The following is a 22,977-nucleotide window of genomic DNA, read 5'->3' on the forward strand; positions in this document are numbered from 1 at the left end:
CTGAAATGTGGCAAAGTGAAGGTTTAGAGACTGGCAAGTAGGTTTCCTTACCAAGTCGACATGGCAGTCAGGGACTGCACGCAGGCGCTGCGGTGGCAGGCCTGAGACACATTTTACACGCTGCTTCTGTGGGTGGCACAACCAGTGCTGCAAGCCCACCAGCAGCAGTTAACTTACACGCCCTTGGCACACGCAGTGCACTAGACTAGGGTCTGAACAGTAAGTCAACCCAGCCAATCATGGTAACACCAATCAATGTAACAATTTAACATAGGGAGCACTTGCACTGTGGCACTGATCAGCAGTGGCACAGTGCCCAAAGCAATAATCCAGCAAAAACATCGTAAACAGAGGAGGCAACAGAAAAAAATGGAGGAGAGACTCATGCCAATGATGCCAGGTCTAACAGGGAGCCTCATTTATGCCATACCTTATGCTAATGTTTGAAGGGGGTCTGGAGAGTGCGTGGTTGGTGCAGGGGGGACGGAGTGGAGGTCACGGTCTTGGGGGGAGGGGTAGGTGCTGTAGGCACCTAGAGCAGGATTGGATTTTGGTAGCATCCAGCTATTCGGACTCTCCGGGGGTAGGTAGTTGTTTGGGCTGGGGTGCCGTGTGTGCAAGGAGGCGTTGAGTAGCGAGGGGAAGAGTGATTCAAATGAATTTAGGCTGTCATTGGTGGCTTGGATCAAGACTGTGCCGCCGGAGTATAGGGTCACCGAGGTGAGGCCACTCCGCATGAGATGGTTGGCAATTGTGGTCGACAGTTGACAGCTGTGGGGGGTGTTAGTTTTTTTGGTTACGAGGAGATGTGTCTTAGGATGGTGCTCCAGTTTTCTAGTCTTTCAGTATGGAAAATGAGGTCCATTTTTTTGCTGCCCTTTGGCGAAGCAGTGGTAAATGTCAGTGAATAGTGTTTCTGGATGATGTCTAATCAGTCTATATTTGAATATCTTTTTTGTTTTATGTGAGAGGTTGGCGGGAAAGTGATAGAGAAGGAGTTCGGGCCGTGTGGTTTTAGATGATTATGTGTGTCAGGGTATGGTGAGGTTGGAGTGACGGGTAACATTTTGTCTAAGTTGGAAAGGGGGGGTGGCTATTCGAAGCTCCTGCAATTAGCATCACCCAGGGGACAGGCATACTGGACATTCCAGCAGTGCCTGCAGAGGCTGAGGGTGTCGCTAGGTGATTGGGTTGTTGGGGAATTGGTTTAAGGTTGTTAGGGAATCGGTCTAAGGATCAGTGCTTTGACCTATGTAGAGAGAGAGGGGGTTACTGGCAGTTGCCGGCTAGTGGGCAGGCCTTAAGTCGTTGTCAGGGACCTGGAGTTGGATTATGGTGTCTGTTTTGTTAGACTGCTGGAGGCTGGCGTGGTAGTCGGGCAGTATTGGGGAGGATGTGGGAATAATATTGGGGGGTGGTTGGGATGAGGTTCGTTTGGCTAGGGAACGGTATTATTGTAATGGTCAGGGTAGTGGGAGGGCAGCAACAGCCTTCTTTGAACCAGGCATTGCGATAAAGACTGGCAGCTATGGGGTTGACAGGGCTGTAGGTTCAGTCACAGGATCTTGTGTGGAATGTGTCAGTGTGGGAGTTGTGTTTCTGAGGGGAGGGGAGGGTCCGCTGTTTATTTTGATAGAAGAGGGTTAGGAGTTGGCGGGGCTGGAGGTTAGAACACTGGAGCTAGTGTGGTTTGTGTGGGTGAAGGATGTTGCGTTTCTGTGGGGAAGGGTTCGGTGATTATTCCAATAGATGGGGGTTAGGGGGTGACGGGGGCAGCCATTTTGGTGTCATGGGTCTCCTGAATGAAGGCGATGTAGGATCTGTGCTACGAGATATGCGGGGGAGGTAGCGTGCTTGCGAGGGTTTAATTAGTCAGAATCGGGTTGCTATTGCAGTGACAGCCCACCGCCATTTTAAGGTCAGGTGCCCATGTCACATGACCTGCTTCATATGATCCCTAGATCAGAGCGCTAATAATTATGTGCGTGACATGGACCCGGTGAGTATGTCCTAACTGATTTCTTTAATTGGAGGCTCGCTGGAGATTGTTTTCAAGTAGGCACAGAGAGAGGTGGGGGGGCCGTTGAAATTGCGAGGCGACCACTTTGTTTATCCACCGTGAGAATTGACTTAGAGAATCATGATGTTGGGCACACTGAAATTGTGTCCGGTGTTTATTTGTTGAGCGATTGCCGATTAGAGTGCTTTTTTCGGGAGTAGGGGGGCGCCATTTTGGGATCTGGCAGCACACTACCCACGTGCCGTCTTCCTGGGTTGGCCGTGATGTTGTCTTTGCGGGATAGCGGTCCTCATCCAAGCTGGAAGGAATTACCAGCTCTGTTTGAAGTACATCAAGAAAGCTGCTTAATGGGGGCAAGGATTGTGAAGGCGTGAACTGACTGTAGTGCAGCGTTTAACGGGTGCAAAAGGGTGCTTTCAGCACCACAGGTGCCATTTTAGGACCAGGCAGTCCGGTGCCGAGCCCCGTTGCCTCCCAAAGTTAAGTCGTCTCGTGTCGAATGGTGGACTTAAGCGGACCCGGAGAGTAGCCCCTGATATCCTCGGTTGTGGGGTGGTCGGAGGGACTGTGGAGAAACAATCGGTCTCATTGGAGAGGATTAAGGGGTTGTAGACGCGAGGGAGTTCATAATTTCTTCATTGATTTTTAAAAGTTCAGGTTGCTGTTCTGGCGCTTGTAATAATAGAGATGATCGGTGTCCGGTGTTGAGTGAAGTTTCAGCGGGGCTCTTGTGCTACCCAGCGGTGATTACTCAGACCTTCTGTTGAGGCGTCCGTCACCTAAGGTGACTTGACCGAGGCGGAGGCAGTGAGGTGCGGATCTATGCCTTCGTTGGAGGCTCAGCAGCAAGGTTCCGGTTCACCACTTTGACGGAAGCGATCGGTGAGTCTTAATTCTTTGTGGGACGCAAGGGATGGGGGGGGCACAATAGGATTTGCACTTACTCTTTGATCCTGTACCCCAAGGAGCTCGTCTTCAAACCTCTGTCCCCGCGGCCATCTTGCCGAGCTTTTACCATCAACTCAAAGGAGGTGGTAACCCTATCCCTTTCTGAATGGTGAAAAAATATATTTTAAGTGGAGGCAATGGTCCCGTGGACCACTGCCTCATCTTAATTCTTTTTTAAACTTTCTAATATTGTTTTTTCAAACGTGTCCTGTTTTCATCTCACAAAAAAAAGACTGCTTTACTTAAAAACACTTACAGACATGATATTGTGCTGACCCCAGCAGGTAACCGTGCTTGTGGTAGCCAATCATAGTAGGTCACTATTTGCAACATACCTTCATAATATTTATGAAGCAGGCCGAATTGTGACCCACTATGATTCTGTATTTTATGACCCGACATATTAATACATAGCTTGGTTCGCAAAATAAAAACGCATTTGGTAAAAGTCAGTGCACAAACTGGGACCCCTTTTACATATTACAATACATGAGGCACTACACCTCCACTGTGAAGGAACAGAAAGAAACTGATAGGAGTTGCAATGATTCAAAAGGAGTCCCTTATATGCAAATGTATTAAATTAATAATCGTCTCCTAGTTACAGTGCGTCACTGTGGAGATTATGACCATAACACCTGCTGGACTGCTGGGCCTTACAACGTAATCTGTTAGTCAAGTTGTGAAAGATATTTCCCCATTGGCCATATGGACATTTGTTCGCTGACATGAAGCACTGAGAGGGAAAAAACATCAACAATACATTTCTAACTTATGAAGCCCATGTGACTGCACAATAAGAACCAGGAATACCTGAATATGAGTAAAGGGTTTTATTTGTATAACTAATCAATCCATTATATATGCAAACAAAGAGTACATCCAATAATTACAGCAATACAATAGGTAGAGTGAAATATTTCAGTTGGTTGAGGCGCAACAGAATAAGATACAGAATTGTGATCGCCACAATAAAACAGAAACAATAAAAGTAAACATGTGTTCCATAAAGAGGCTCCATACTCTCTTCTAAACATAAATCAAATATAGGGTCATCTATCAATGGTCTCCAATCTTGGGGCATAAAAGGTGTCAGCGTGATCAGACTTCAGTAGAAGTTTAAAGAAAAAGGAAAGAAGATAAGCGTTTAGCATATAGCTTCACACTTGCAAGAATAAGGCAAAAAAAGAGGTTGTACCTTTCTAAGGCAATAAGGGAGCTACCATGACTCTAGCTGTGTGAACATCAATTTAAAAGTAACAAGAGACTGAGAAAGTCCTTATCTCCTTTCACATCACCAAGGACCAATCTGACCATTACTTCAGTGCATCAGCAACATAGCTCCACTTTCCCAATGCATGAGACTGGGGTTCTCAATTACCCTGGGCGTAGTTTGCGTAGTAGCGCTACACGTAGCTACGCGAAGTGCACTTCGCACTATGCAAGCTACGCGTAGCAACGCGAACTGCGTAGTGCACTGTGCAAAATGCTGTTCGCACTGATTGCACAGTGCCGAATGCTTGTCCGCACTGTGCAATCATTGCAAACGGCATCTTGCACAGTGCAAGCGGTCGTTTTCTGCCGCTCGAGTAGATTTGTTCTCGAGCGGCAGCTTTCTCAACGCGAACTGGTAGTTTCTCATCGTGAGCGGTCGCGAGCATACGAGACCACTCACAATGAGAAACCTTACATCCCCGTGTTGAGAATCTCATCGGGACGTTTATTTTCCACGTTTGCAATCGGCAACTTGATGTTGCTGATCGCGAACGAGGAAAAAGTCTCGCCGGGATGTTATTTTGCTCGCTCGCGGTCGCCAACTTGATGTTGAGGGCCGCGAGCAAGCAAAAAATGCCCACTATGCTACACGTTTTTGCACTGTGCCAGGTGCAATTTGCGTAGCTCGTAGTTTGCATAGAGTAGTCCTATGCCCAGGGTTAGTTCTTGTAGGAGAGTAGGATCTGCTTCACATGGGTACCCCCACTTTTTGCTGGTGTTTCACTGTTTTTCGACTTTAGTCTGGCTGTGGCCCTGCTAATCAGGACCACAGCCTAGCTGCTTCCGCTCTAAAATGGTTTCCATGTACATTAGGTACATATCTAATTGGATTCTGGAGTGCCTTATAAGCCCCTAGTATATGGTATACTATGTACCTAGGGCATAGGTACCTCAGAGGCCTACCAGGGGCTGCAGCATGTATTATGCCACCCCTGGGAAGCACTCCAAAATGACACCTCAGGTCTGCTACTGCAACCTGGGTAAGGGTGTGCTTGCACCCCTTACTGTGGTATAGGCTACCTATATCACTACCTTATACAGACACATATAAACCTATAAGCCACTCCTATGGCAGGCCTTGACAATCCTGATGGCAGAGTGTTTGATTTCATGTGAGAGGGTGTCCAAGCATGAGCTGAGCCCCTCTGCAGCATTCGGAAATTCTTCCTTATGCCTGTTCTGTGATACAGCCATACCATATACTCTCAAGTGCATTATAACCTCGCGGTAAATGCCAACTTTGGAATGGCTGCATCAAAACATGTTGTGTTTGGTGTCAAACGCTTTGGAATACTACCCCCCCCCCCCACCAGTTCTGGAGGCGGGGTAGCATTCCACCCTTCTAGAGGGAGAGACATGTTCACACTGACTAAACCCGGTTAAATTCTTTCAAAGCCCTGGCATCACAAAATGGATGCCACTGCCACAGACACGGGTCTGGCCTCCTGCTGCTGGGGGAAACTCCGGCAGGGGAGGCCTGGACAATAGGTTTCCTGTCACAGGGAGGTGTAACCACCTCCCCAGACAGGCTGATGTGTATTGGAGCAGGGTGGGTGCATTCAGTGAATGCTTTTGAGACACTGCCTGGGGCACACAAGGTGTCCCTGCGCATAGCCCGGTTCAAACTGGTTGCAGGGGCACTCAGCCCCTGCTCTGGTGTGAAACTGGACAAAGAGGAAGGGGTGTAACCACTCCCCACCCCAGGCCCACCCATAGGTGGAGCCTTAGAGGTAGTCCATCCCCTAAACTTAGTATAAGTATAGGAACCCCGTCCCTAGGACTTTAGATTACCCTGGACGAACCTCTGAAACATATATCCTGGACCTTCGACTGTCTATCACGACTAGAAGACGGAAGAAATCTCCCTTGGGGTCAAGGAGTGACTCCCCTGCTTGGCAGGCACCAATGAAGCAACTGACCGGTCTGCATCGCTGAAGCTCCCGCCAGACGCTGAAGTCTCTGCATCACCAGAGGTGGATTTCCAGACTTCCCCGAGGCTACCCTGAGTCCACAACCAAGCTGAGGTCCGTGGCTATTGTGGGTAATGTGGAACCCTGACCCCTGGACACCGTGAACTTTTGCAGCAACAACACCTTCCTGGTCATCCTCGAAGTTGTGCTTTGGGCTTCTAGTAGCCCCAGCCTTGAGCACCTCCTGCACCGAAGATTGTTGGCCTCCACTCCACGAGTGACCCGTGGGCCAGCTCCAAGTGCGACCGCTTGAGGCTCCTTCGCGATCACTACCCCGTTGGCTAGCAGGTCCCCACGAAGGCAACTCCACTTCTACTTGTGCTTTTCTGGTTGCTCCAGACTTGTGCTTACTTACCCTTGCTGGGTGAGTCCGTCAGACCTTGCTGGTCTGCACAACAGTCCTTTCTCTGATTTCCTGAGAGTTGCTGTTGCCAAGGCTTGTTGGGTCCTTCTTGGTCGCGAACACCGCAGCACTCAACAGACTTTGTGGGACAGCTCAAATCCGGCTCATGGACTTCGTCGACACCTCCTGGACCTCGTGGTTGAAGAGTCAAGACACTCGACAACTCACCTGAAGCACCCGACATCTGTGGGAATTGGTCCAACCTGCCCTAGGTCACTGGCAAGTGACCCAGACTCTGTCCCCTCTGCTTTCAGGTTCCTTACATCCTAGATCCAGGCTTGGATCTCTCCGGACACTTCTCCTCTTCTCGGCAGCAGCAGTTCTTAGCAGGCTTCCACTAGAATCGACGACGGGACCCGACACCAAAAGACACCTATGCACCCGGCTTCCCTGGGTGAGGTAACTCAAGTACTCCGGTACTCTCGAGGGTGCTAGCCCTAGAACTGTTTAAGTCCCAAAGGGTTTGGTCCTAGTTCGATTTGAAGTGTCCCTAATCGTTAAAATTCCAACCGCGACATTCCCCACAGAAAGTAATAGGAACCCGCGGTTGTGTTTCCACACTGCATACGGCTCCCGTGGGTCCCCGACGTCCCTGCCTTGGGTGGTTCTTTGGGGTCCCAGCGATTCTAGAGGTGATAGGCACCTTGCCTCTCTCAGTCGTGGTTCTTATACCACTATTTTAGTATATGGTTTGGTACGCCCCTAGGGCCCAAACGTGTATTTATGCTTTTGCTGATGCTTAAACACTTGTAACTGAAGTACTTCGAACTCCAGTCTCATAAAGAGACTAGAGGGGTGTGATTTATCTTAAATACATATATTTTGAATATATACCTGGTGTGGTTGTCTTTTCATTTGATCATTCAAGAGATTATAGACTGGTAAAACAAGCTGCTTTACATTCCTTCAAGACTTAGCCTGAAGGCTGCTCTCCATAGCTACCACTAGGATAGCTTTCACATAAGGTTGTCTTTAACCTATCACCATAAGGGGTTGTTTGGACTGATACAAGGTGCCCACTAGAACTAGTGGACAGCATATATCAGGCCACCTTCTCACAGTTCTCAATATTGAACATCTTGCCATCCTGGTACATGATAAGCAGAAAGCTGCTTTTGCCCATTGTTTCTACATGTTCACTGCCAGGTTTCCCTCCAGACCTCTCTATCAGCAGTCTAATACAGACAATAAGCCCTTCTCTATCTAATGAAATCAGGGTAACTTTAATCAACCATTTACTGTGCACTTTGAATACATGGTGATACATGCTCACGTGTAACTTGAAGAATAGATGTAAAATGTGAGCAAGAGTACATGTTTACATTTGTGACTATAACTTGAAGTGTAAGTGTAAAAACGTGAATAAAGCACACAATTTAATGTTTATTCTTGCACATTGGTGCACACATGTATAAATCTCTAGTCCATACCGTGAATATATTTAATTAATATATTTGAATGCTCCACACACGTCAGTGAAGTTAAGGTATACCATAAATCTATTGTCAAATGAACGTATATAATTACTTCTCTGTGTCCTGTAAGGTTGGAGTCTAATTTGCGCTTCACCACACCTACACCACTGAGGCTGAATATATTATACCATTCATTAGGCTGCAAAAGAGTTTTATTTGTGGTTTTCTTGATTATAACGAAGGCTCCCGGTTTTCCGTTTAAACGGATTTTTACATATAAACACAGGCGGAAACCTTTTTGTTTTTTGTCTGTATTTATATATAGAAACCGGAAAATACTTGCAAAACAAATGCTCCTGCCATCTCTGTGCTCCTCTATAAAATACGAGTCAGAGGTGCACAGGGGCTGCCGAAAGAAATTGGAAACTGCTGAACAAGTGCAGCTGGGAGCGCCGTGTCTGCAGAGACCCTCCAGCACCCCTCATAGTGGTGGTCACGCAAGGTATACATTGTTGGAGCAGGGCAAGCAGCCAATGTCTATTAAGAGGAGTGAAAACACCCCAGGATATCGGCTGCAGGCCCAGCAACGCTTTTGGTTTTTTTGTTGTATGGGATGGGGAAGGAGGTTGATGTGGCAGGGCACAGGGAACAAACATGCCTTCAGCAGCTATTATCTGGCACTGAAGGGATCAAAGAGGAGCACATTAAGGACACCATTTTAAAACCTGGTGGATTTTTGAAGGTGGAGCGATGGTCCCATGACCTATTCTACAGTGCCTTATAAACCCAATAGCCGAATTGAGAACATGTTGTTCCTAGTGACAGGGAGTCATGTGACTTTCCTACCGTTGTAGGGTGGAGATACGCACTTGAATTGCGGCATTGAGCACAGAGGCCTAACTTTGTGTGCCAAGTGCTAGGCCCACATCGGATGCAGAAATATATTTACAATTAACAGTACTCAAGTTTTTTTTAAAGTTTTTTTTAAATGTAGTCAGGATAGTGTTTTCAGGCGGAGGCACAGGAGTGTGGAGAGATTGGTGCCTGCGCTGTGGGGTAATGGGGGTGGTGGTGTGTGAGCGGCGTGGTTGCAGCTCCGAGGGGTGCACACAGCCTTGACTGACTTGCACTCTGGCTGTGTGCTGATATTACCCCACCGAGGACCGGAGCGGTGTCCTGGCCTCCACATCCAGAAGCCCTCTCTCACGGAGTGCAACTGTGCAATGGGCCACTGCGGCCTGGAGAAGAGAGGGCAGCATTACTGCCCCCATTCGTGGACCTTACATAATGTTTAAGACAAAAGTAATGGCAACAGAGTTCGGGGAAAGAGGTCCTTAAATGACTTATCCTATACGGGCTTCCTAAAAGCCATGAGTTCAGTACACATCCTAAATTACCCTGAAGCGTGTTCCACACTTGTGATACACAGCAGGGAAAACGTTTTGAGTGCTTCTTTGTAGTAATAGTATGTTGTTGCATATGATTTCCAGATCTTGTTCGGCCGTATACTACCACTTTCTCTTGTCTCCATAGGCCCTAGGCACTAGAGAGGTTTCACTTCTTTGGATAGGGCCTCCCCTCACCGATCAGCCACCAGGCAGGAGAACATGCTTTCCCTCAGTAGGGGCATAGGGTTGGAACGATCTGGGATGGGGAGGCAGCATGCCGCACCAGGATAGGAAGGAACTAGCCTGCACTCTCAAAGGAAGACAGGGTCGCTCCCAATATGTAAAGTGCGCTTAGCATAGGCTCCAATTAAAAATAAAAAAAAAACAGCTAAACAACCTAGTGCATGTTTGCATGTCAATTTAAATAAATGTGGAAAAATACTAGCTTCAGTGTCTTTTTTTCTTGCTGCAAAAATAAATGTAGATAAATACAGATAAACTGACTAAAAATAAATATGGATAAATGCATACGGTTGGATCGGTCAGACTACTCTCAATTTACTCCATTTATGGCGGCTGCTGCGCGGCCGCGCTGCAGGCGAGCCTAAGGCAAGCCCGTCTGCGCCCGTCCACGCCTGGACCGCACCAAGCGTTAGGACCCCTAGCCCCCGCGAACGTCACGACGCCCACCTCTGCTACGACTCCAGCACCCTCCACGCACTCAATGCCGGCCGATCACGCACCTGCTGTCTGGCCACCCCGAAGCGCACCCAAGGACCCTTCTCCTGCCGGAACTGCAGCTTCACCAGCATCCAGCCTGCCAACCCACCTACCAAAGAACCCAACCACCTCAGATGTATCCTTCTCAACACCCGCTCTGCACACAAACACGCCGTGGAACTCTGGGACCTACTGGACTCCAACACCCCAGACATTGCCTTCCTGACGGAGACCTGGCTGAACCCCTCCTCGGCACCCAACATCACCATAGCCATCCCGGAAGGCTATAAGATCCCCCGCAGGGACCGTACCAATGGAGTAGGAGGAGGAATTGCCATCGCCACAGGAACACTCTCAAAGTCTCAACCTACACCGACGACACCCTCAGAACCGCCGAACACCTGCACTTCCAGACCCCCACCGATCCCAACACCACCCTCAAAGGGACCCTCATCTACAGACCCCCAGACCACGAGCACAGTTCATCGACTCCATCACCGACCTCGTCAGCGCACATGCCCTCGCCTCGACGGACTACATCCTCCTCGGGGACCTGAACTTCCACCTCGAGAACAACAACAACACCAACTCCTCCACCCCGATCGACAACCTCGCCAACCTCTAACTCAGACAACTCGTCACTACACCCACCCACTCTGCCGGCCACACGCTTGACCCCATCTTCTCTGCAAGCTCCCACGTCTCCTTCAACCAACCCACCAAGCTCCACTGGACTGATCACCGCTGCATCCACTTTACCTTCCGGAAACCCACCTCGCACCACCGCACCCAACAGATGCCACGCCGCTGCTGGAGCAAAGTCACCGAAGACCAGCTTTCCACCTCCCTCGCCCAGAACCCACCCACAGATCCGACCGACCCCGATACCGCCACTCGCAACCTCAAACAGTGGATCAACGACTGCGCCAACACCCTCTCCCCCCTCAAGAAGCCCTCCAACACCCACACTAGCAAGAAAGCCAGCTGGTTCACCGAAGACCTCCAGGCCTCCAAGCGAACTTGCCGAAAACTCGAGAAAACCTGGATCCATGAACAAACACCAGAAAGCTACACCGCCCACAGGAACACCATCCGCAGACACCACAACCTCATCAGATCCGCCAAAAGGACCTCCTTCAAAGACTGCCTAGACAACAACGCACACAACAGCAAAGAGCTCTTCAACATTGTGAAGGAACTCTCCAACCCCAGCTCCAACACCAACGACATCCCACCTTCACAAGACCTGTGCGACCCGCTGGCCACCTTCTTCCATTGCAAGATCGCAGACATCCACGACAGCTTCAACACCGTCACCACCCCAGCAACCACTGAGAGCCCCGCTCCCACGACCACCACCCGCACCAACCTCCTGATCTCATGGACCAACATCAACGACGACGACACCATCAAGATCATGAACACCGTCCACTCCGGATCCCCGGAAGACCCCTGCCCGCACCACATCTTCAACAAAGCCAGCAGCACCATCGCACCCCATCTCTGGAAAACCATCAACATCTCCTTCGAGACAGTGATCTTCCTGGAGAGCTCGAAGCACGCAGAGATCAACGCCTTACTCAAGAAACCCAAGGCGGACCCCAAGGACCTCAAGAACTTCCGACCCATCTCCCTGCTCCGGTTCCCGGCGAAGATCATCGAAAAGGCCGTCAACAAGCAACTGACCAGCTTCTTTGAGGAGAACAGCATCCTGGACCCGTCACAGTCCGGGTTCAGCAGCAACCACAGCACCCAAACTGCCCTCATCGCCGCCACCGGTGACATCAGGTCCCTGCTAGACAACAGAGAAACCGCGGCCCTCATCCTCCTGGACCTGTCAGCCACCTTCGACACGATCTGCCACCGCACACTATGAACACGCCTCTACGACGCCGGAATCCAACAGAAAGCCCTGGACTGGACCTCCTCCTTCCTCTCTGGCAGAACACAGAGCATCCGCCTCCCCCCTTCCGCTCCGAAGCCACGAGATCATCTGCAGCGTACCCCAAGGCTCATCCCTCAGCCCAACGTTGTTCAACATCTACATGGCACCACTCGCCCACATCGCACGATGGCACGACCTCAACATCATCTCCTACGCCGACGACATCCAGCTGATCCTATCCCTCACCAAGGACCCCCACACCGCCAAAACCAACCTTCACGAAGGAATGAAGGCCGTCGCAGACTGGATGAGGAACAGCCGACTGAAGCTGAACTCGGACAAGACGGAGGTCCTCATCCTCGGATCCACCCCCTCGGCCTGGGACGACTCCTGGTGGCCGACTGCACTAGGAACACCCCCAAACACCCACCGACCACGCACGCAACCTAGGGGTCATCCTCGACTCTACCCTCTCCATGACGAAGCAGGTCAACGCTGTCTCACCCTCCGCATGCTTCGCAGGATCTTCAAGTGGCTCCCCACCGAAACAAGAAGGACGGTCACCCAGGCCCTTGTCAGCAGTAGACTGGACTACGGAAACACACTCTACGCAGGAGCCCCAACCAAACTCCTGAAACGGCTTCAACGCATCCAGAACGATTGATTGATTGATTTGTTTTCCAACTCCTTGCCTTAATGCACCCCCCACACGCAGCGCCTCCTATGCCTCTACCCTGTAATACGCATATGGTGTTGCTGCCTTTTATTTCCCCAGCTTGTGGTGCTGGTGCCATGCAGAATTGCAAACTATTGTAATGAAAACAGGGCACACACATATTATGCCCGAAATGTGCACAGCGAAATAAAGCACACAGCCAGCCTGCATGTGTGCGTGCCTGTGTCTGCACGTGCTAGAACATTAAAGACAGGTACATTAGCCACCATCCCTCCCAAAACCAGCTTCAGGGCCGCGCCTTGCCCGCAGGGCCCGTGACTAAACCCATCAGCACCACTCTGGGGCCTGCGACCGATGGATAAGGTACCCCGATGCTGATTGTTAGAGCGCATGACATTCCCAAGGTAACCAGTAATTCACGTTTTGCTGTTTCTTCGGTTAGCCTTCAGGCTATACATCAGTCTTACAGTCTGTCATTTTGGAACTAGAAACATTTCCATTGCCGCCTTATCATCTGTTACATCTCTCTCTTTTGCGCATTTCAGACTGCCCCTCCATTTCCGTGTGGGTCCTCGCTCAGCAAGAAGGGAACACGCATTTGCTTAAAGCCCTGGACTCCAGTAGCCTCCTGTGGATCAGATGTCTCTAGTGAACTTACACCGCGGAGACTGTCGAGCTGGTTTGACAGGTCGGTCAGTGTGTGCAGTGTCTTCGGACTGTTTCACTTTTCATTCCCCTGATACTAAAACAAACTTTGCCTGCAGCACGGTCAGGTCCATGCAGTCTCCCTTCATTTTCAAAACACTTCGTACAGCGTGGGTTTGCGCGTTAAAACTGCCCCACCTGGCAAATATGGGCCACTTTTTTGGGTATCTAATTCACTAATGGGAGCTCCTTTTATTTTGTGGACGTGACTATTTTCTGCTTCATTCCGACCCTGCACACATACCACACTGCTCTTCTTGAAGACAGACTGATGTGCCACCGCGTCTGTTTTACTCCTCTGAATTAAACACTGATATTGAAATGTTTGACTTACACTTAAAGAGAGCTTTTTTGGTGTCTCCCAGGGGGCAATCAGCAGTTACTGGCTCAAAACGATGCAGTGATAGTATTTTTCCATAGGTGCCATGAGGCCCAAACCTGAGCACCAAGCAACCTCCATTAGCATCCTTGGGGCTCCACACTGTAAAGTAATTACTCCCACGTTACTTATCAAATCGGGGGGCAAAGCTACATTCAGGGTATAGTTCCCACTCCCTGTCCCCAGGTAATGTGTTTGCAATGAAGTAGGATACGCAGCCAAGTCTTGTAGAAAAGACTGTTGATTTATTCTTGAGATTACTTCTTGGGTTACAGGTTACAGGATGATAGTCAGATCCATATATGTGCCCCACCAGGAGCAGCCTCCTCGCTGCTCAGCCCTTCCACACCAACTGATTCTCCCTTCAACACAAACACACTGAACATTCCGATGACCTCACCATTGGCTGTGCATGAAGGCAGAGAACCTCAATAGGGAAGATGCATTAAGTAACAAGTACATTATAACACAATGCTTGTATGCTAGGCTATGGGAACAACACAGTCACTTCAAATTTCTCATAGCCAGGGGCGGCTCCTCCACGTGGGCGGAGGAGCGTCGCCCCACTGCTTTTTTTACAGTGCGAGAAGCAGAAACATAAAATGGTATTATAAATACCATTTTATGTTTCTGCTTTTCGCACTGTGAGAAAGTAGAAGGGTTTGGTTGGGGGCGGGCGGGTGGGCGGTCCTGCTGTAGGGCAGGAGAGGAGTGGCTTTGCCACTCTGAGTGCGCTGACAGTTTGGTCGGCCCGAGGGCCTACAAAACCAGTCATCCGCACTCTGCGTTTTCTCCATGTAGGCTGCATGCAGCCTGCATGGAGAAATTCACCTCCCCATGTATGCCTGTGTGTTCGGCGTCCCAGCAGTGCCAATCACTGCGATTACAGCGTTGTAATTGGCTTAGAGCAGGGGAGGGAGGCTGCCTGCTTCGTGTCAGGAGCAGAGACACGCAGTACGAAGCAGGACCGGACCAGGCTGACAAAGGTAAGTTAAGTTCATTTATTTTTTATTTAAAATTACAACCCCCTCCTAGACTCTGTGCGACCCCCTGTATAAAGGTGTTGTTGTTTGATTGGGGCCATGCACCAGGATCTATTTGTACTTTGAATCGATTTTTTAAATTGATTGTGGTGGGTGGCCGGCAGTTTCACAAGGGGCCAATTTATATTTTTGCATGATATTTTTCTTCATTTGTAAAGGAAAAATATTGCACAGTTTAGTGCATTTTCTCAGTATAAATGTGCAATATTCTATTCATTCGCTAAGCGGCCTAGTCTGACAATGGGCCTTCCAGTCAGTAGGCACATTACTAGTCATGAGTGCATGAAACAACTGTTTCTGTGGTATCTGTTGAATTGAAACATCATTTAGGCCATGGATGGCATTGGATTAAATGACAAAATGTGTTTTTTGGAGGTATTTCAATGTTTTTTCTGCAAACAGTGTATAGGTGGGGGAATCTATTTGATGCCTTTGGACAATGTATGTTATTGTTAAAAATTCTAGCCCAGTTAATTTTCATTTTTGCATTGCTGAATTAATTTTATTTTCTTCTGTGTTACAATGCCTTCTTTTTCTGGCCAGTGTATGAGTGTGTTTACCATAGGCCACCATTTGTTCCCCATGCCATGTGGCCAGAGGCCATTTTTTGTATAGTCAGTGTCCATAGGTCTATATATGTTCTTTGTTTTCCATGACTCCGGCTTGTTGTTCAACCACGTGGCTGGTGGCCATTTTGTGTAGGGAGCCAGTGTGTTTTTTGCCAGAGGGCCCGCATGCAATCTTTGTTGCGGCCATGCCTCCTTGCTGGTTGTTGTTGTTTGACCATGTGGCCTGCGGCCATTTTGTGTAGCCACCAGTGTGCTTTACCATAGGTCTGCATGTGTTCTTTGTTGTGGCCATGCCTCTTTGCTGATTGTTGTTTGGCCATGTGGCTGGCGTTCATTCTGCATAACCAGCCAGTGTGCTTTTGCCATAGACCTACATGTCTTCTTAGTTCCCAATGCCTCCTTGCTCAGTGTTGTTGTTCGACCATGTGGCACAGGCTGGCAGCCATTTTGTGCATCCAGCCAGTGTGCCTTTGCCATAGACTGGCACGGTTGGGTGAGATATCAGTTTAATAATACGCTTGAGGATCATTGTTGTATGTATAATTAGAATATGATTTTGATGAACAGTGCTTCTATATTATATGTATTTTTTTTTTAAAATTTTACACCTCCAATAGGTTTCTTATCCTCCCATATAAGCACAATCAATTGTTTTTGTTTTTTAACTATAATTTTTATTTATTTTTTCCATTTTTTTCTTCTTTCTTTAATTATTTTATTTCACTTATTGAAATGTATTTTATTTTAATATTTTTTTTTAAATGTTTTAATTTGAATTAGAATAATTTTGTTTTACATTTTAGCCCTTACTTTTTAATTAAATGTTTTTTTCCATTTTGCCTCGGTTGATCCATTATACATCCATCCACCAAAGGCGCACAGCCGCACAACAGCATTCAGGTTTTTTTAGGCATACCATTCCATTTCCTCCTGGACACCCTGGCTGCGGTGCACTTTAGGCACATCAGCATCATTCATTTGTGTAATGATGATTATTTCATTTTCCTCTGGACCACGTTGCTTGACAAAAGCGTAACCTCCATTTTTTAAATGATTACTATTCCATTTACCCATGCAATTCCCTGAGTGCCACAGGTGTCTCCTTTAGAATGTATGGGCATAAAAAAAGCTCTATCATTCTGTTTATTGTGTGTTATTCTGATGGGGATTTACATTTTATAGTATGGTGGTGTGGTTTGACTTTAAAGTGGTTATTATTACCTAAGTAAACAACCACACTAATATTGCCTTTGTCTGTACTAATTCAAACTGCAACAATGCCACTTTTCACACAAAATATTTTTTTGCTTGTTTACTTTTTGGTGCACATGAGAAGATACATTACCCACTGTACTGCCGAACAGAAGGCCTGTGCAGTCACACGTCAGTACTCCAATCTCTTCTGCTTGTGCAGCTTTGTTAAACTGCCAACTGAGAGCTTTAAGATTGCCCCAGAGAAAGATGCTTCCAAGAAAGTGGTCAGAGAGAAGAAGCAGCTTCCCACCAGCGGCATGTCACCCCAAACCTTTTTTAGACCACCACGTTGTGTGTCTGCCACATCGGCCTGGAGGAGCAAGCTGAGAGAAGCACTCCCCAACCTAAGCCCAAGAAGACCATGTCTGACAGTGAGGAGGGCACTGCAATCATGGCGACACCGACAAGAAGTGACAGTGAATTTGATGTGCCCCTTTCACAAAGTAGTAGCCAATCCTTTCAGGAAACAGAGCAAAGTCGACAGCAGCTGCAACCAGCAATAGTACATCTCCCTGATGTTGGAGCAGAACAGAAGGTTGGGATTCCTTCCGAGCATGAGCCTCCTCTTTTAGAATCATTGGCTCCCAGATCTCCAGCAAGGAAAAGGAAGGGCACAACTCTACCATTTTCTCCAAGCACTACTTCTGATGATGACGATAGGGACATGGAGACGCCAGGAGAGTCAAGGGAAAAGTAAAGTTCCTGTAGGCCTTAGACATATGGAAGAGGATGATGACGAAGACACAACAGTCATTGTGGAAGATGACGAAGAGGAGTCCAACATTGCTATTCAACCTGCTCGAATGGATGTGGCACAGGTAGCACCGACAACTCCCATGCATTTGCAATGCCACGGCAGAGATCACCTGCGCTAGTAACCCCGATCTCAGTAGAAGTATGCACAGCAGCGAGGCAATCGACGACACGGCCACCTGTCTCCAGTTCTTCTTCAGGCTTTGTTAGTGGCACAGTAAAAAATAACTCCTCTCCAGTTTGGGACGTTTTTTACAGTTAACAAAGAGGGGGAGCACATTGCACTATGTACAATTTGCCATACGAATGTTCGTCGAGGTAAGCCTGGTACACATTATGGTACTGGAGGCCAAAATGACCCATATGAAAAAACACTAGGCAATCAAGTGGGAAGAGCACCTTAAAACTTTTTTCGAACGTGTTCGTGGTGGTGAAGGTAAGGAGGAGAGATGGAGAACATCAGCAACAAGTGCAATCACTGTGGGAGGTGATGATGATGAGGAAGAAGAGGGTGACATCCTCACGCAAAGCAGGCCTGTCCCCAGCAGTGCACCAGCAGAATCCCCCACCTCAACGACTTCACAGTGGCACAAGACTCAATCTCAGCTGGAGACACCACTACATATAATGACTGCCCCAATACGACACGCACTGAGCCTACCACCACCTACTTCTCAAGAGTCGCCTGCCATCAGTGGCCCCAGAAAAGAAGAAAAAAAGATACAGGCTACTATTATGGGCATGTTCAGGCAGGAGTGGCCCTATGACCGCAGCCACCCAACAGCACGTTTGTGCAATGGAAAGCTGGTAAAAACGTTAGTGCTGGACCTCCTCCTTTTTTCTTTTGTGGAAGGAGCAGGTTTCTTATAATTTGTGGCAGCTAACTGCCCAAAATGGAAGGTTTCAAGTCAGACCTATTTTGCCAAAGGTCCATTTCCAGTGCTGCATCACAATGTGCTGCAATTGGTTGGATAAGCTTTGCAGCAAAGCATTCTTCACACTATCCACCTTACAACAGACATGTGGACTAGGCGACTGATTACATGTGCATCACTGCACACTGGGGGGCTTATTTACAAGCCCATTGAGCAGCCATTGTGTCACTTTTTTTGATGCAATGGCTGCGCTTCATTTGCTCTATATTTACATGGATGCAGGTGTGTCACTGTTTTGTTAGGTTCCAGAATCAGAATAAGCTGCGCCTAGTTAGATTTTAATTTATCCTAGGTAGGCATTCCGTCGGAAACACTTACCGTAATGCTGCCACAGTGCTACTCACCACTTTTTAAAAATTATTTCGGGTCGCTGCTTTGCCAATGCATCACAATCCCACCGCCTGCTATACTCAGATTGTTTGAGTGCAGGGTGACTTTGTCACCTTTTCACGCTTGAACACATTGGTCCCCATTCAATAGACGATGCGTCAGTGAAAACAGATGCATTGCTGGGGTTCCGTTGCTTTTCCCACCAACTCCAACATTGCCTAAAAAAAACCCTACTCCATGGTGTGTCATTGTGTAAATACGGCGCATCTATGGTGACTCAAGTGTTTCTCATGCAGGCGCAAGTAAACCTACGTATCGCTGCTTTAACACAGAGATGCATCATTTTCTTGTAAATGAGGCCCTGGATATCCTTTGTGGGGTAAAGTAAAAGATATCTGCAGGTCTTGGCCCTGAAGAAAGTTTTAAGAGCGTTCAGCGGCATGCAATAGTGCCCATGTTTGCCATGGAGATATCACAGCTGTAAACATCTTGGACGAATTTAACAGCATGATGTATGAATGGCTGTGACCCAGAGGTCTCAGAACTGGATTTGTTGCCACATACAATGGCAGTAACATAGTCTAGGCCAGGCCATGTCAGATGGTGGCTATTTCAGGGTCAGGGTCTTGTGTTTTGCCCATCAACATGGTGGTACAAGACTTTCTAAAAAAAGAAGATATAGTCAGCAACATACTGATCACCTGCAGAAGAATCTGCACTCATTTCAGCTATTCTTTCAAAGCCCGGAAGCAGTTGTAGATTACTCTGTGTGCTAACAGAGCACCAGTTAAAGCTCTGATACAAGAGGTGCCAACACGTTGGAACGCAACCAATTACATGATGTAGTGTCTGTTTGAGCAGTACAAACATATCAATGACAATGTCATTCAAAGAAGTTGGTATGCAGTTAGAAAAGCTATGACCATGAAGGCGGACAAATGGGTCCTAGTCCAATGCCTGACACAGATGCTACTCCCTTTTGAGGTTTTCACACAGGAAGTTAGCAAGGGGGACAGTACGATGGGCCAAGCTATCCCGTTGTTGCTTTTGCAACAGGACCAGGTAAAGAAGGTGTCTGAAAGGTTCGCCCCCACAGGTCTGAACAAAAACACAAAAGTGTATGCCTTTGTTGAGATCTTAATCCTTTGCGTGGCTTGTATTACAAGGCTGCAACATGACATCATCTCATCCAAACAGTACATCTGTGCCACACTACTTGATCCTCGGTACCATGAATTCTGCCCACTTTTGTTTTGTTTTTTCTGAAGGGGATGTTTCAAAATCTTGGAGATGAATTCTTGAGCACGCTAGAGACCTAGAAGAAGAATGTCTGGAACTTAGAATCCCACCCTACTGTTCTGGGGTGCAGCCGTTAACTTCCAGTGAGGGTAGTCTTTTCTCAAAGCATCCAGTAATACCATCAACCAGAAAACGGGCAACAACAGCAACAGAACGACCTGAACCAACCTTAACATTTATTTATTTATTTATTGATTTTATATAGTGCTGGCTAGACCCGGAGGTATCAGAGCGCTTTACATGAGGATTAAAACAATGTTACAGCATTAAGTCAGTTACAGTTGCAATCGTTGCAAGTTCATTCCATCCATGACATAGAAAAGCTAAACCGTTGGATTAAGGAGGGAAAGAGGGGGAACAGTAAAGGGGATTGACAGCATATCAGGAAACAGCAGAAAGGGCATGGGGTGAAGAACAGTAAGGGACAGTAGAGGCAGAGGGAGGAAAAGGAGCCACAAGGTGATCATGCCCCTTGATGCGGGGGAGGGAGGGGAACACAAAGGGGAGACGAGGAAAAAACAATGTCCGATGTCCGGCTGGATAGGTGCTGCCTGAGGGGTTGAATCCCAGAGCCAACTCCTCTATAGCTATGTATGATAGCCCCACTGGGTATCAGCCAAAGGTTATTCTGGCTCCGCGGTAAGTCTAAACAGTTGAAGATTCCACCATTTGACCAGTTGAAGATTCCGACATTCAGGGGGTAATGTCAAAGTTCTATTGAGAGCAGTGTAGAATAGAGCTGGGAGTCCAAAGGGAGGAGACAGCAGCGATCACAAATAAAGGCATGATCACACAAAACCAAGAGAGCAGAGTTCCATCAGGTAGGGTCGTAGGGGGGACGTAGTCACAGTACTAAGGGAGGGCGGGGGTCAGTAGAATGAAGGCTGTACGCGTGTACAAGCACAGTACCGCGAGGGCATCAGGGTTGACGAAAAGGAGCAGACTTTGGAGTAAGGAGAGGCGTTGTTGATGGACTCAATCGGCAGGGCTCAAGTCCAGAGCAGAGGCAATAGGAAAAGATGCTGAGCAAGTGACAGCACCTATAACCATCCACATGATGTTCCAGGAGTATCTGGATGATCCAAAAGAGGTCTATGTGGATCAAAAACCATTGATGTATTGGTATGGAAAGACGCACCTCCATAGAACTTTTTAATAATTTCTTGTTGAACTTCTATCTATCCTCAGAAAAAAAGTAGCTAATAGAACATTATTATTTTTGTGTCAGATTTATGCTGCCCCCTCCATTTTGTTTGTAACATATATATTGCTGGATTGCAGTTGGACCAGTGTGCATTGGAGAAGCCTCCGCAATTACTTCATGACATTGGAGACAATGTCTGCCTTCTTTGCATTCCTATTCATTTTTTTGCATCACTTAGCAAGGCTGCCCCAGAGGATCGTTGATTTACAAGAGTGCCAATACCAAATTCCAATGTGTTGCCTGCGTCAAAAATGAATTGTGTACCTACTACCTAACCTTCCTGTGCTTGGATTGGAAGAGCTAACTACAGCTATTGCCACAGTTAGTGAGTGATTGTGAGTGATGGTTGCTGATTAATGTGGTGGCTGACAGTGAGGGAGGGTGTTGAACTGTAATTTGGTAGCTTGCTTGAGATGATTTGCAATGTTTGGGGCCTGAATGATCGGCGATAATTTTTTCCTATAGGTGATTTGCCTTTACAAACTTATGTAGTGAAAATGATCCTGTATGGTCCACTTCTATGATGCTTTTGTTTTTTCATTACCTAGGAGGGCTACCCCAGACAGTCATTTGATTTACAAGACGGCCAAATTCCAATTTCTTGCTTGTATCAAAGGGGAGATAGTCTACCTACAACGAGACGTGGATTGGAACAGGTAACCATTGAACCAAGTGATTACTGATGAATGTGAGTGATGATTGATAATTCATGTGGTGGCTGACAGTGAGGGAGGGTGTTGAACTGTAATTTGGGAACTTTCTTGAGATGATTTGCAATGTTTGGGGCCTGAATGATCGGCGATTATATTTTCCTGTAGGTGATTTGACTTTACAAACTTCCTTAGTGAAAATTAACATGTATGGGCCACTTCTATGAGCCTTTTGTTTTTTCATCACCTAGGAGGGCTGCCCCACACAGTCATTTGATTTACTAGACAGCCAAATTCCAGTCTGTTGCTTGCATCAAAGGAGAGATAGTGTGCCTACAATGGTACTTGGATTGGAACAGGTAACCATCGCACCAAGTGATTACTGATAATTGTGAGTGATGATTGATGATTCATGTGGTGGCAAACAGTGAGGGAGGGTTTTGAACTGTAATTTGGGAACTTGCTTTAGATGATTTGCAATGTTAGGGGCCTGAATGATCGGCGATCATTTTTTCCTGTAGGTGATTTGCCATTTCATACTTAGCCAGATTTAGGTGCAGGGTCATCTCCTTTTTTCTGGCTCTTCAGAGTCCAGACAATCATGTTAGTTAACAAGCAAAAACCTATACAAAATACTGTAATTCTGTTTCTCAACTTGTTCTTCAGCAGCAGAGTACTACACGTTTATCTTGCTCGGATCATGCCCGGGACATATTTACTCAGAGTCAAGAGGAGGATGGAAGCACTCATGGTGGGACTACCTCATCAATTGCTAGAAGCAAGAAGTTATCGAATTCAAAGAGAAACCATGACTTTGAGGCCTAGCACTCAGCTATGTAGAATGGAGAGAGGTGAGTTGATTTGTGAAATGCTGCCTTGTGTGTGTGTGTGTGTGTGTGTGTGTTGCACTGGAGGCAAAAGTGAACCTGAGTCCCTATCTTGTTTTTTTAGCTCTGAGTCTTTATGATATACTCCTTTTGAAGCTTACCTCCCTTCTGTCCTCCTTGACTCTAGAAAACAGTTTCAGTTTTACAATCCACAGGCCTTCTAGTCTCCTGCACAAACGAAAGGGCAAAGATGAGCTCCACACTCATGCTCACCTACCAGACCAGTCCAGACAGGCACCCAAGAATGATGGAAATTCCCGATGAGAACG

The 22,977-nt window shown here is 47.5% G+C and overlaps 1 long non-coding RNA gene across 5 annotated transcripts in view; it reads left to right on the plus strand.

Annotated features, from left to right (window-relative positions):
* The window catches only part of LOC146860056 (uncharacterized), a 134,575-nt gene that overhangs the window by 96,075 nt on the left and 15,523 nt on the right, over nucleotides 1-22,977 (plus strand). Inside the window, exons 1-4 of one of the 5 annotated variants that reach the window (XR_014979086.1) lie at nucleotides 13,222-13,388; nucleotides 21,720-21,827; nucleotides 22,073-22,180; nucleotides 22,488-22,672. This is a non-coding gene — a long non-coding RNA (uncharacterized LOC146860056). Of the gene's footprint in view, nucleotides 1-13,221; nucleotides 13,389-14,612; nucleotides 14,771-21,719; nucleotides 21,828-22,072; nucleotides 22,181-22,487; nucleotides 22,673-22,977 lie in introns of those variants that run through there. The other 4 variants (XR_014979085.1, XR_014979084.1, XR_014979088.1 and 1 more) reach the window with 4 other exon arrangements.

Source organism: Triturus cristatus, chromosome 3_1, assembly GCF_964204655.1.
Source record: "Triturus cristatus chromosome 3_1, aTriCri1.1, whole genome shotgun sequence".
NCBI lineage: Eukaryota > Metazoa > Chordata > Amphibia > Caudata > Salamandridae > Triturus > Triturus cristatus.